This window comes from Nicotiana tabacum, chromosome 23, assembly GCF_000715075.1.
Source record: "Nicotiana tabacum cultivar K326 chromosome 23, ASM71507v2, whole genome shotgun sequence".
Taxonomy (NCBI): domain Eukaryota; kingdom Viridiplantae; phylum Streptophyta; class Magnoliopsida; order Solanales; family Solanaceae; genus Nicotiana; species Nicotiana tabacum.
This window is the reverse complement of record NC_134102.1, coordinates 44,015,717-44,030,860: the sequence shown is the minus strand read 5'-3', so window position 1 is coordinate 44,030,860 and position 15,144 is coordinate 44,015,717. Positions and strand designations below refer to the sequence as shown.

The 15,144-nt window shown below is 39.0% G+C and overlaps 1 long non-coding RNA gene across 1 annotated transcript; it reads left to right on the top strand.

Moving 5' to 3' along the window:
- Window positions 1-5,535: 5,535 nt before the first annotated feature.
- LOC107769552 (uncharacterized) lies at window positions 5,536-8,036 on the top strand. Its single transcript, XR_012705970.1, has 2 exons — window positions 5,536-5,728; window positions 7,614-8,036. It is a non-coding gene; the product is annotated as an uncharacterized LOC107769552 (long non-coding RNA).
- Window positions 8,037-15,144: the final 7,108 nt, after the last annotated feature.

Below are 15,144 nucleotides of genomic sequence, written 5' to 3'. Positions count from 1 at the left end.
CAAGAGATTCTTCTTTCGATGATTTAAAAATTGAAGTTGAAAACTTGAAACGAGAGATTAAATCTCTTAAACAAAATCAAATGATTTGTGATCATAGGATTACTCAGATTGAGAAAACCAATTCTCCAGCTGAAGAATCTAATGATAAAAACAAAGGTATTTTTAAAAATGATATTGAAGAAAAACCTATTAGTTTTAATCCTAAACATGATATGTTTCTAGGAATGATACAAATTATTACTTCTCATAAATGGTATATTAAATATACTATTCTCATTGATAATAGTTTTTCAATTACAAACATTGCCATGATTGATAGTGGAGCAGATGTTAGCTGCATTCAAGAAGGTTTAGTACCTACGAAATATTTTCAAAAAACTACTCATATGTTTAGATCTGCATCCGGACATGCTTTAGATATAAAGTATAAACTTCCTAATACGGGTATTTATCAGAATAAAGTCTGTATTCCTCACTTCTTTTTCTTGGTAAAAAATCAGTTATACCCTCCAATTATACTTGGAACACCGTTTATTAATGCTGTTTATCCTTTTACTAGCATAGACTCAAAAGGTTTTACTGCTACTTATAAGGATAAAGAAATTAGTTATACTTTTATTACAGATCCGGTAACTAGAGATATTAATGCTTTAATTGATATGAAGCAAAAACATGTTGATTCTTTGCAATTAGAATTATTTAGTATGAATATATTTGATACTTTAAATTCTACTAAAGTACAGGAAAAAATCAAATTGATTTCCGAGCAGATTGCTATTGATATTTGTGCTGAGCATCCTAGTGCTTTTTGGAATCGAAAAAAGCATATTGTCACTCTTCCTTATGAAGATAATTTCACTAAGGATGATATTCCTACTAAATTTCGACCTTGTCAAATGAATGCAGAATTAGTAGAATTTTGCAAAAAAGAGATAGATAGTTTGCTATCAAAGGGTTTGATAAAACCCTCAAAATCTCCTTGGTCTTGTACAGCTTTCTATGTTAATAACGCAGCTGGAAAGGAACGTGGTGTTCCTAGATTAGTCATAAATTATAAGCCCTTGAATAAATATTTAAAATGGGTTAGGTATCCTATTCCTAACAAAAGAGATTTATTATCTAGATTATATGATGCCAATATATTTTCAAAATTTGATTTAAAATCTGGTTATTGGCAAATTTAAATATTTAAAGAGCATACTTATAGAACTGCTTTTAATGTTCCATTTGGGCAATATGAATGGAATGTTATACCTTTTGGTTTGAAAAATGCCCCTTCAGAATTTCAAAAAATTATGAATGATATTTTTAACCCTTATCTAGATTTCGTCATTGTATATATCGATGACATTTTGGTATTTTTCAAAATACTTGAAATGCATATTAAGCATTTAGATATTTTTAAAAGAATTGTTATACAAAATGGTTTGGTAATCTCAAAATAAAAAATGAGTTTATTTCAAACTAATATTCGATTCCTAGGACATTATATTAGTCAAGGAAAGATTACTCCTATTCAACGATCGATTGATTTTGCCTCTAAATTTCCCGATATTATTACTGATAGAACTCAGTTACAAAGATTTTTGGGAAGTTTAAATTATATTTCACCTTTTTATAAAGATCTGTCACGTGATTTAGCCCCCTTATATGATAGGCTAAAAAAATATTATAAAAACCCTTGGACTGATAGTCACACTACTTTAGTAAAAAGTATTAAGCAACGTGTTAAATCTTTACCTTGCTTAACCCTTGCTAATCCTGCATGGCAAAAAATTATAGAGACTGATGCGTCTAACATTGGTTATGGAGGGATTTTAAAACAAATTAATCCCAACGATAAACATGAATATCTGATTAGATTTTACTCTGGTAAATGGTCTGAAGCCCAGAGAAAATACGCTACTGTGGCACATGAAATGTTAACCATAGTAAAATGTGTTTTATAATTTCAGGACGATTTATACAATCAAAAGTTTTTGATAAAAACTAACGCACAATCTGTTAAATATATGTTTAACAAAGATTTTAAACATGATGCCTCGAAAATGATATTTGCAAGATGGCAGGCTCAATTAGCCCCTTTTGATTTTGAAATACAATATAAAAAGGGAATTGATAATTCTCTGCCAGATTTCTTATCTCGTGAATATTTACAGGATGGAACCCCCCTGGGGTAGGGGAAGAGGTAGAGGTTGGGGAAGATCATCCCCACAGTCCAAAGGAAGGTTATCTCCTTCGGGATCGTCATACGGATCCTCATCAAACTCCCCAGTTATACAAATGGGAAGAAGAAGTTTAGTCAATGAGAGGATATCTCTCAGAGAAAAATCATCGATTGGACCATCCGTCCATCTGGAAGATATTCCAGAAGATAGTCCGTTATACGCACATTTGCAGGCATATTTGACTGCTCAAAAACAGAAAGATACTTCTGTTAAGCAAAGTGATACTTTTGCTTCCATTACTAAAGATGACAATGATGATATCAAGTCATACGAGAAAGTGCCAAAAAGAGAAATGATATTTCTCTTAGAAAACTCTGACATTCAGAGAAAAGAAGAACCGTGGAAGATATTCCAAAGGTATTTGATAAATGGGTTATATTATCCGGGTGAGTCATACAAAATCCGTTCCTACTATGAAATGATACTAACCAGTACTGGAAGTGCAGATTTTCAGCACTTTTCTGGGTATAGTACAGACGAGAACGTTTATAACTTCTCGAAAATTATAATTAAACAGATAATATCTGTTGAAGACTGGGGTATATCCACAATGAAAGAAAGGCAGATAAGCCTTAACAAAGTGAAAATGAATTTTACTTATTGGGATTATATCCAAGCTTTTGATAAAGTATTATACTACAATAATGATAGACATAAACATACTTGGTTTATAAAAGTATGTGCAAAGATATTTGCAACAACTGTTCCTAATTGGTTTCTAAACTGGTGGTCATACCACGGTCCAACAATAAAGATTTTACCAGATCCATTTCTCATGTTATACAAAGAATGGGTAAAAATTTCTCCTTTTATTAACGATCTATATCACGCAGATCATATCTGCTACCCAGAAAAAATTAATCAAATATATTTCTTTCTGGAATTTCTATCCCTTGGATACACAAATGGAATCCGGAAGTCGGATTCACTGAAGAACAAGTCCCCTGCTTATATAGGACTTTTTACAATAATTTTTGGGACAAGTTAATGAAGAAGGATCCCAAAACAAAAACCTTATATGGTCAAGAGCTCTTGGATTCAATCGAGATGAAGATCCAAGAATATTCCAGTAAACCTCAGAAAGAGGTAATTGATGACAGTTCAGTGAGGCATATTGCCAGAAGGATCTCCTTTCAAGAAAGAGATAAAACAGAGATGATTAACAGTTACTTGGAAGAGGTTAAAAGAAATTTACTGTCTTCCATTAATCAATATGAAAAGTCAGATACGTCAATGCAAAGTGAAACAAGCAACGATGATATTGCTGAAGATTCTCAGCCCATTGAAGCAGAAAGGATACTATCTGAAGAAGACTTACAAGATGCAGAAGAACTTATCCGCAAATTGAAAAAGGCGGAAAAGAAACCAGCATAGTGAAACAGCTGGACCCCACTCAAACAGTGAAGCCGCCGGACCCACAGCACAGTGAAGCCGCCGGACCCACTCGAACAGTAGATACACTGTTCATCAACAGTAAATACACTGTTTCAATAGTAGAAACACTGTTACAGGGACCCACGGGGACCCACTCTTACTGTTTATAGATTCCTTTTCTTTTTCTATTTATAGAAGTCATTCGTTCATTTTTTAGAGGCAGACGTTTAAGACTCCCTCTCTCTAGAACTCTCTCTGTCTCTCTAAGTGTAAGTAAAGAGTTAGTTTGAAATTTGTAGATTGTAATAGAAGAACAAGTAAATAAAAGTTTTCAGTTCTTCATCTTCAGGGCCTTGCTTCTTGGCCACAAGGTACATACTTCTGTCTTTCTTAGTTTAGCTTTTCTTCTAGTCTCTCCTCTCTGGCCGTGACGATGTCCTGCTAAGAGATATCATATCTATGTTGAATATCTAACTTCTCTCCTATATACACCATGAAAGCGACGACATCTATTAAAATATAAATGAGTTTTATATATAGAGTTTTGACTTGGTGTCAAGATGGTTGGTACAGTTTGATATAACACTGCTCTTATTGGCTTTGCCTTAGTGGCTCCGTCTAGCCAGCCGTGAACCTCAGCCCGATAAAGGAGTTAAAAGGGGCATCTTCTTTCACGGTTAGAACTGCTAGACACATGGGCTCAATAAAAGTATGTATTATATTATGACAGACCCCTTGCTTGAGTAAAGGTTTTTAACCTTCCATACAGTCATTAAACTATATATAAAATTCAAGTATATTTCAATTCTTATCCTTACTGATTGTGCGGATTACCGCCAGTCTTTAAATATAAGGGTACTGAATTAGCTAGATTAAGAATTCTCAAATATGTTAAAATAGAAATCTTTAACTGGTGGAAACCTTCCAGGCATATAAAAGCCAGATGTGAGGTGTGAAACAAGTCCAGTTCCCGGTCAAACGGTGATTTCTGTTTTAATTTAATTGAGAAGGCATGGCGGATTACCGCCCGCCACTTGATCCTGTTAATGAACGGTGATTTCTGTTTTAATTTAATTGAGAAGGCATGGCGGATTACCGCCCGCCACTTGATCCTGTTAATGGTATCAGAGCCTAGGTACTTTCATGGTATATATAAAATAGATATGAAATATTCGACATAGATATGTTTCTGAAATATGGATTTAGGAGAAACTAGTATGAAAAATACTAGATTGGAAGAGGTAGATATACCTCAAAACCTTGATTTGTTAAACAAATAGACTATTCCTAAAGTTATGGAAAAAAGGCAAGAGAAAAGGAAAAGGCAGACAAAATAAATCAATAATTACCAAGAATTTCGTTGAGATGAATGTGATTCCCTCGTGCTTAACTAGAGGTCTTGGTTCGAACCCTAAAAATAATTTTTCTATTATAGAACTGTCTTCCCTCTTTTATGGGTCTCACACGGTGTAAATCGGCACGTCGGTGATTACTAGACACAGTATTGGAAATAAAAGAACTAAAAATAAAAAATAAAGCAATAGAAATACTACCTCCGTTCCAGTTTATGTGAACCTTTTTCTTTTTTGGTCCGTTCCAAAAAGAATGACACCTTTTTAAATTTAAAAATAATTTTACTTAAACTTATAATTCTACCCTTAATAAGAAGCTTTTATAATCACACAAATACTCTGGACCCCCTTTTGAATTGTTTAACACAACAAATTTTAAAAATCTTTCATTTTTTCTTAAACTCCGTGCCCAATCAAATATATTCACATCAATTGGAACGGAGGGAGAACTTTTTTTTAATAAAAAAACCAATAGAATCTTTTGTCTAATAATTCATAAAGGTCCCATCACATGTCAACATCATTTATTTGCATTCACTAATTTCAGATTTGTCATTATTCCTTCATAATTCACAAAATCTAACTAGTACCCACGCCCCACGGGGTAGAGACACAAGCAAACGTCTGGCACACAGAAATGGCGTCCGTCCATTGTTATGCTCGTCCATTCCAAGCCGTTCTAGGGTTTCAGCGTCCCCTTCACAGGCCTCAATCTTCCTTCGTTACCTTCCTCAGTCCTAGCCACGGTGCTTTCCTTGCCCACTTCAATTTCAGGTACAAATGCTTCAATTTACACTCTTATAGACTCAAAATTATTCTTTTTACTTGCTCTTTAGTCTAAAATTTGTAGTAATTTTAGCATTAATGGGTTGTTCATTGGTGACATACAATGCCTTCTGCAGCTAGTTAAATGACCAAGTGAGTGAGTGTGTGCGTATGGAGGGAAGGGAAGGGAAGTGAGTGTGTGTGAAATTTTTTAATACAGGTGCTGCCAGAACCAGTTTACTCGCAATTAAGTGGGCGTTTGGACATAAGAATGGTAAAATTCCATAAAAAAGTGATTTTGTTTTTCAAGTGAAAATGGTATTTTAAAATTAGAGTTGTGTTTGGACATGAATATAATTTTGGGTTGCTTTTGAAATTTTGTGAGTGATGTGAAAATTTTGAAAAATAATTTTTTGGAATTTTTTAAATTTTCGAAAAATTTCAAAATTCATGTTAAGTGAAAATTGGAAATTTTATTTTTTCGAAAAAAGTGAAAATATTCTTATGTCCAAACGGGCTCTAGTTATTTCATGGGGTGCTTGCGTCCTCCCACCACGGTACTAGATAAATTTGTCCATCAAGACTTATACAGATAAAGAGAAATTATTTAACTTTTCTATCTTTGCAGGGATTGAAACCTAGACTCCGTTAATCTTTGTTCCAGCTTCCTCGATTACTAGGGTGCTAATGTTTGAACTCAGATCATTTGCACGATTCTTTGGATTCCTACGGAATGTTTTTGATTTGTTTGTAGAAGTTTTCCTTGTTTATCCTCCCATGTATAACTATAATTCAACAATCAATGGTACTTCTTCCGTTCCATTTTATGTTATGTAGTTTGACTGGGCACGAAATTTAAGAAATAAAGACTTTTGAAACTTGCGGTCCAAAACAAGCCGTAGAAATTTGTGTGGCTGTTAATAATCTCATTAAGAGTAAAATGAGAAGTTAAAAATCAAATTGTTTCTACATATAAAAAGGTAGTATTCTTTTTGGGACAGACTAAAAAAGAAAGTGCATCACATAAATTGGAATAGAGGAAGTAATAAATACTATGTACACCATTAGAAGTGGACTGCATAGTAGTGAAGGCTTTTGAATCCTGCTGATTCAGTTGTAAGGTTTGAGAATGTGCTAGGATTTATAAATATGCTAAAACCGATCTCGAAGACGTTCTCTTTCCTTCACCAGAAAATTGTTTGATGTTAAAACCACCTCTGGACGGAACAAAGAGAAACTGTCAAAAGGTACTTGAATTAATGACATTGTATGATTTCTGGACAAGCTTACTATATCACATTAAGTGCTTCCGATTTCCAATCATGTTATTGTGGTGAATGAAGTTGCCACTTCTTGACATCCAAACATGAGAAAACTTGCATTACTTTGCCATGCCTTAAAAGGTCTAAAGCTGTTTTTACTATCCAGGGCTTGGAAATCATCCAGGGCTTGGAAATCTTCTGTAGATTTTATTATTGGATTGGATGCTTGAAAATAGAGGTCCCCCTTTTTTTTTTCAGTATATGTTTTCCAAATTTGTACGTACAACGTATATTGTCTCACTTTCTAGTTTTATGGGTGTATGGAGCTCTACAAGAAGGACAAAAAGTACAGGGTTTTTAAAGCAGAGGTTTTGTGGTAGATATGCGACAACCTATGTTGCTCGAACTCTTCAAATATGCAGCCGAGTGCATGTTAGATCCTCCAGAAGTAGTGCATTTTTGAAGGATCCGACACGGGTGCAATGGTATTTTTAGAGAGTCCGAGCAACATAGACGACAACTGATGCCTCTTGAGCACAACCTCAGTGGTTTATGATATCATTTTCATTGTACTTAGATGTGCTGTTGTCAAAGGATGTTACAATTTTTTGGTTCTCTGTTTTGTTGTTCAGATTCAACAATGCTGTGCGTGTGCAGCTAAGGCAGAGACTACTACCTATATCAGCATCAAACAACAATTCTTCAGGAGGATCAGACAAAAGCAGTGATGCATCAGGCCCTCCATTAGCCACCATTTTGGCTGGTGTCTTAGTCTTTTGTGTGGTTTGTTGGATCGTAGGTTCTGTTGTGATGTGGCTTATAAGTCTAATTACCAATGTCCCGCCACTGAAATAAAACCAGAACATGTGCTGTAGTTTGCCCTTTGTTCAGTAGCTAGACAAAACCATCTTTAGGCCAGCAGCCTAATTATGATGCTTTCCTTTGTGTTACCGAGCATGACATTAAAACGGAGTTGCTTGTTTGTCTTGCTTCTAACAGACTCTAATTTGTCAATTATTTCTGATAATGCAGAGGACATTTGTGGAGTTGAAAAACCATATTAGCTCTAGCACTCTCACTTGTTAGCTCAAATGGTGTAGTACTCCATTTAGAGCATACCAAGAAATTTCACTCGCAACCCTTTTCATTTTCATTGTACATTTTTAAAAAAAAATTTATTGGATAGGAGGTTTATCCTACATTGATAGGGAGAAACAGATTCAGCCTCGAGATTTTGCCAATTTATTCCCGACTCAACCGTTCGTGGTTCTTTTTTCATGTTGATCACTCAACTGCTCGAATGTTTTGCTTAATATAAAGACGTTTCAAGAGGCAATTATGTAATCGCTGCTGATGTTTGGATACCCAATTGAATACCCTTGCAGCTTACTTAACTCATGGCTAACTTCTGGAATTCCACCATACAATTTTTGTGTATATCTGTTTACCTGAAAAACGGATAGAGTTGAATTTATACGTAGTTCTAAGGATACGTGGTATAATTTGGCACAAATCGGAAAAGTATGTAAAAAAATATCGAATATTGACTGTAAAAAAAGAATGAAATACAAACCAAACTGAGTCGAAAATGATTTATGAACAAGCAAGATGAATCAATGTACAAGGCTCACAAAAGGATAATTTCTCCTCTATCTATATGTGAATATCAATAATCTTTTTAATAAGGGAGTGTGTAGATGCCTGCTTACAGAAATGATAGTCACTCTTTTATAGTGGAGGGATCCTACTTTGGATATAATAAAAAATACATAGTGGGGATCCCATGATAGATTAGTTAATTTAGCTTTTCCTTAATCCCCGCCGAGATTCTCTCCCCAAGTGCGGCTACAACGGCTCTTGTCTCTTAGCTCGATCTTGGTCAGACTTGATATTGGTCGATCTCTAGATTTCGAGCTCGATATTGACTCGGGCTCGGTATTGACTCGGGCTCGGATCTTGAGTTCGATAACGCCACTTCACATTATAGTTCGATTTGGACTCGAGCTCGATAATGACTTCGAGCTCGGTATTGATCGGTCCCTGAATCTTGAGCTTGGTAACCTGGCTTCAGATCTTATCCCGGTATTATGAAAACGACCCTCGTCCATCATGTTCCAATCTTGACTAATTACATGAAGGGCAAAATCGGTTTTGACCGTATACAGATAGTCCCCTCGTTTCTCGGGAAGAATGTGGCGAGAAACGACATGATTTTCCAATGATACGACTAGATATACACTGACGTTTGCATCGAGCTCGACCATGACGTATGTGATAACTGTCCCGTCGGTTCAGTTACCAAGGCATTAAATGTGTGTCAGACGATGGTCAGCCACTACTGATATTGAACCGTCATCGCCCACTCTATAAATAGCTCCTCTCTTTACCATTTTTTACTTTTAGATCTCCAATCTCCAAATCTTCTAAGTTCTTTTTCGCATCTTCTAAGTTCTTTATCTGCAAATCTGTGATTTTCACTGCAAATTTCTTCTCAAAACACCAAAATACATCTGATCTTTGTTCACAGAAATTTAGATGGCCAAAACGTCAAAAACTGTTCCTCAAAAAGAGAACGCCTCTTCATCGCGGTCGGCCGGCGACAAAACACCGGTGGAGCCACGACCTGAGGAGTGTGTTCTCGGGGTGTGTGTTCTCACTTCTGATTTTAAGATCGATAAGGCCTCATCGGTTCCCGGTCGATACGAGTCAGTATCGAGGTATATATGCTCGATAACTGAGGGATACGTCAAGCAGGTAAGGAAAGATTGCAAATAGGAAAACAAAGAAGTGGTGATCCCGGCTCCCGGAGAAGATATCACCACCTATGCGGAAGGGTTTTTAAGTGTGTACACTTACCCTTTCACGTTAGGCCCCTTCGACCCCGTTGTCGTTGACTTCTGCCACCAGTATCAAATAACCTTAGGATAAATCCACCCTTCCTTTTGGCAAATCGTTATTCTGCTCCAATTTTTCGTGAGCAAAGTCGAGGGGATGCCTTTTACACTCGACCACCTCATCAGGTTATACAGCCCCTTCCTCTATCGAGGTGGGTTAATATAACTTCAACGCCGAGCTACCAATGTACTGTTCTCGAGCATAGACGAGGATAAGGACCGAGGTTGGATGAGCTGGTTCGTTCGAGTGAAAACTTCCGACCTTATCCCGACCGAGAAGATGCCATTTCTCGAGAAATGGAATATGAGGCGTAAGTATAATTCTACTGTTAGCTCTCATTGTTTTGCTCCTTCGTTTCTTTATCACCGATATCCTTTTTCGTGATGTAGCGGTTTCTTGGATGCCTGGTGCGATTCCTAACCTTAAGAGCTAGGTACGGGACCTGGCCTCGACCTCTACATATACCGAGCGCTCGTGGCGCGATTTATCAAAGGGCCGATGGGAGGCCAAAACATATGGTAAACTTCTTTCCCACGTCTTTGTTGACTTTGTAAAGCGTTTCTTACTTATTTTCTTTTTATACAAGACTTGGCAAAGATGCTGTTATGAGGCCCTTATCTGGTGAGGAGGAGACTTCGATCCCGGCACCGAAATTGATGAAGGACAAAAAGAGGAAAAAGATCTCGACCTCCGAGGATCAGGAACCTAAGAAGAAGGCGGTTCGTAAGCTGAGGAAGAATATCATCCTCCTGACCGAAGACTCTGTTCAGCGTCTTAGGGATGAAGATGAAGAGGAAGAAGATGACTCCGGGCTGGTAGCCCGAGTGAAAATAAGCACCGAGGCCCCAAAGGCTACTGAATCGGTGAAGGCTGCGGAGATTCCATCTCGTGATGAGGGAGTCTCGGGAAGAGAATTGGTCGAAGTCCCCGAGTCATCAAGGTTCGAGGCTACCCCCCACCATAATGAGCCAATGGTGGGTACGGCTGTAGGGGCTGATCTCGAGCCCCCCCCCAAGATGGAGAGAACGGCCCAAGTGATTCACTTGGGGCAATAGAAATTGGGGGCTCCCCACTGCTCCCCTCATTTTCCGAGGAGATGATTCGAGAGGCTCGGGCCTTGAATACCCTTTCCATCGAAGGAGGCCACGGAAGGGAGGATCCCTTCCGTGATTATTTTACTAGGGTCGAAGATGCTACCGGCCTGAGCGACTTGGAGGTCCCGAGGAAGGACTCGGGTGAGGCATCTAGCCTTTTCAACGAAGTGCAGCAAGCTCTAAATCGGGTAAGCCTTAACTCCCCTTGTTTGTTTTTCATTTCTAACTTCTTTTCTTCTTTCTGCGTAGGCCTCAGTGCTTCATCCAGAAGTATTTTCTCGGTCTCGAGCTGAGCTGAGTCGGTATGAGGCCGATCTCCGAAGGCTCATGGGAGGAGAGAAATGCCCTTAGACTTCTCTGTGGGCAAAGAGAAGAGGAGACCAAGGACCTCCGAGCCGAGTTGGCCAAGGCTTACCAAGATCAGACCGAACTGACCGAGCAGGTAATGACAATCTTAAAAACTCATGGGCTCAATTCGGGAACGATGGCTAATATTTCAATCTCACAGCTGCAGTAGAAGATAGAGATGATCGGGCAACTCCATGAGGAGGTCAACATGATAAAGGCGGAGACCTTGGGGTGGAAAGAAGGTATGGACCGCTTAGCTACAGAAAAAGAGACTGCCTTATCCCAATTGTCATCGGTCGAAAGTCTACTTTGAAGCGTGAAAGAGAAGAGCTAGTCTCAGGAAAAGAAAATAGCGGAGCTCGAAGCTCGGTTGGCTTCCGAACTTGAAAAGGCCAAATCTGAAGCTGAAAAGGCTAAAGCAGAGGCGGACGTGATCGTGGCTGTCTACCGAGCTGATGCTGAAGCCGCTCAAGTACAAGCGAGAGAGGCAGCCAAAACCGCTCAAACTCGAGCATATTGGATTGCCGAACTCGCCAAATGCCAATCTCGGAGGGAAACCCTTAAGGAGATCCATGCTCGAGGTTTCTATCTTACCGAAGAGATAATAAAGGCTAAAGATCTTGAAGTCGATGATGGATCCCTGGCTTCCGATGATGATGATGATGATGACGAGAGCAAGAGTGGGTCTGAGAGTGGGGAGGAGCTCGATGGACAAGAAATGGAACCTTAGGGTTTTTCATTTTTGATCTTTTTGTTTAGGGTCTTGATCGGACCTTGTAAATATTTTTATATATATAAAGATCTTTTCCTTTTCCGACTTGTCTGTTTCATTTTCTGCCTTGTGAAAATTTTGTTCATAAGTTCGAGGCTTTAGGAAATTTGATCGAAGTCGGACCTTGTAGTCTTTATAACCGACTGAGCATTTTCCCAAACTCGCATTAAGAGTAGCCCTTGGGCTTAATAGTCGAGTGAGATTTTGCTCAAACGCGAAGTGATGTAGCCCTTAGGCTTTATGGTTGAGTGAGTGTTTGCTCGAACTCGAATTAAGAGTAGCCCTCGGGCTTAATAGTCGAGTGTGTTTGCTCGAATCCGAAGTAAGAGTAGCCCTTAGGATTAATAGTCGAGTGAGTGTTTGCTCGAACTCGAAGTAATATAGCCCTTAGTCTTTATGGTCGAGTGAGTGTTTGCTCGAACTCGAAGTAATGTAGCCCTTAGGCTTAATGGTCGAGTGAGTGTTTGCTCGAACTCGAATTAAGAGTAGCCCTTAGGCTTAATAATCGAGTGAGTGTTTGCTCAAACTCGAAGTAATGTAGCCCGTAGGCTTTATGGTCGAGTGAGTGTTTGCTCGAACTCGAATTAAGAGTAGCCCTTAGGCTTAATAATCGAGTGAGTGTTTGCTCAAACTCGAAGTAATGTAGCCCGTAGGCTTTATGGTCGAGTGAGTGTTTACTCGAACTCGAATTAATGTGGCCCTTAGGCTTTATGAGTAGTGTTTACTCGAACTCGAAGTAAGAATAGCCCTTAGGCTTAGTGGTCTAGTGAGGACTTGCTCGAACTCGAAATAAGGTAGCCCTTGGGCTTTATAGTCGAGTGAGAATGATTTCTCGAACTCGAATGAATGGCAGCCCTTGGGCTTGATAGATAGTCCTCAAGTGAGAGTGGTTTCTCGAACTCGAGTTAGGGTAGCCCTTAGGCTTTATGGTCGAGTGAGGATTTGCTCGAACTCGAAATAAGAATAGCCCTTAGGCTTAGTGGTCGAGTGAGGACTTGCTCGAACTCGAAATAAGGTAGCCCTTAGGTTTTGTAGTCGAGTGAGAATGGTTTCTCGAACTCGATTGAATGGCAGCCCTTGGGCTAGATTGATAGTCCCTGAGTGAGAATGGTTGCTCGAACTCGAGTTAGGGTAGCCCTTAGGCTTTATAGTCAAATGAGGATTTGCTCGAACTCGAAATAAGAATAGCCCTTAGGCTTAGTGGTCGAGCGAGGACTTTCTCAAACTCGAAATAAGGTAGCCCTTGGGCTTTGTAGTCGAGTGAGAATGATTTCTCGAACTCGAATTAATGGCAGCCCTTGGGCTCGATAGATAGTCCTCGAGTGAGAATGGTTGCTCGAACTCGAGTTAGGGTAGCCCTTAGGCTTTATAGTCGAGTGAGGATTTGCTCGAACTCGAAATAAGATTAGCCCTTAGGCTTAGTGGTCAAGTGAGGACTTGCTCGAACTCGAAATAAGATAGCCCTTGGGCTTTGTAGTTGAGTGAGAATGATTTCTCGAACTCGAATTAATGGTAGCCCTTGGGCTCGATAGATAGTCCCCGAGTGAGAATGGTTGCTCGAACTCGAGTTAGGGTAGCCCTTAGGCTATAATGGTCGAGTGAGTGTTTGCTCAAACTCGAATTAAGGTAGCCCTTAGGCTTTTCAGTCGAGTGAGGATTTGCTCGAACTCGAAGTAATGTAGCCCTTAGTCTTAATGGTCGAGTGAGTGTTGCTCGAACTCGAAGTAATGTAGGCTTATATGGAGCTTGATCTCGTTGATTGTTCAGTCGACAGTACCCGATTTACGGGGTAATTTTTCAAACTCCGATCATGGTCAGCCCTTAAGCCTGTTTGCATAATAGGTCACGAAATAGAAGAATCTTTCTGAGATATGAGATATCGGTTAAGAAGAAATCTTTTTATAAGTCGTTATACACGTGTTCATGTTTTGTGCCAGGGCTCGAGCAAACTACACGGGCATGGTTCGTTTTGACCATTTGGCCCTTACAATTTTCCCTATCAAATCCCTGTTGCCATGAAGTAACTTTCTTGCATCGAACTTGATATATTCGAGGGTAATGCCCCCAGTATTCGAGTTTGATTGTAAAAAGGCCTCGGATACTGTTGAATTGTTCTAAGTTAGCATGATTAATGGTTGCCTCATTAAAAATCTTGCCGAAAAACCCATTTGGGATAAAATCGGTCTAATGGAAAAAGAGTGCAACACGTGCTTTCAGACCTAAAGGCTTAGAGTTGAATAATCCATCCCTGTTTCTGGTCGAACACCTGCAAGGGTTAATTTCAAAATATAAATGAATATGGGAGTGTCGTACCTTAGCAGTAATATCATTTTAGGTGCGAAACATTCCAATTGCTCGGTAGTTGTTTGCCGTTTATCACGCCGAGCTTTTAGGACCCTTTTTCGACGATTTCGAGGACGTGATATGGTGCTTCCCGGTTCGGACCCAGTTTTCCTTCATTCGGATTTTGGGTGTTGAGGATGACTTTTCTTAGTACCAAGTCCCCGATTTTAAAATATCAAAGATTGGTTCTTCGGTTGTAGTATCTTTCGATCCACTATTTTTGGGCGACCAATCGGACGAGAGTGACCTCTCGTCTTTCGTCCACTAATTCTTGGCTCGTGTTCATGGTCTTGTTATTTGACTCCTTTGTTGCATATTGAAACCTGATGCTAAGTTCTCCGACCTCAACCGGGATCAAAGCTTCGGCGCCATAGACCAACGAGAATGGCGTTGCTCCGGTACTGGATTTTGATGTTGTGCGATATGCCCATAGGACCTCGGGCAGTATTTATTTCCATTTTCCTTTGGCGTTGGTCAATCTCTTCTTAAGATTTTGGATAATGGTTTTGTTGGTCGATTCGCCTTGTCCGTTTTCACTAGGATGGTACGGTGTTGATAGGATCCTTTTGATCTTGTGATCCTCTAGAAATTTAGTTATTTTGATGCCGATGAATTGTTTTCCATTATCACATACAATCTCGGCTGGCACCCCGAATCAACATATGATGTGGTCCCAAATGAAGTCTATCACTTCTTTTTCTCTTACTTTCT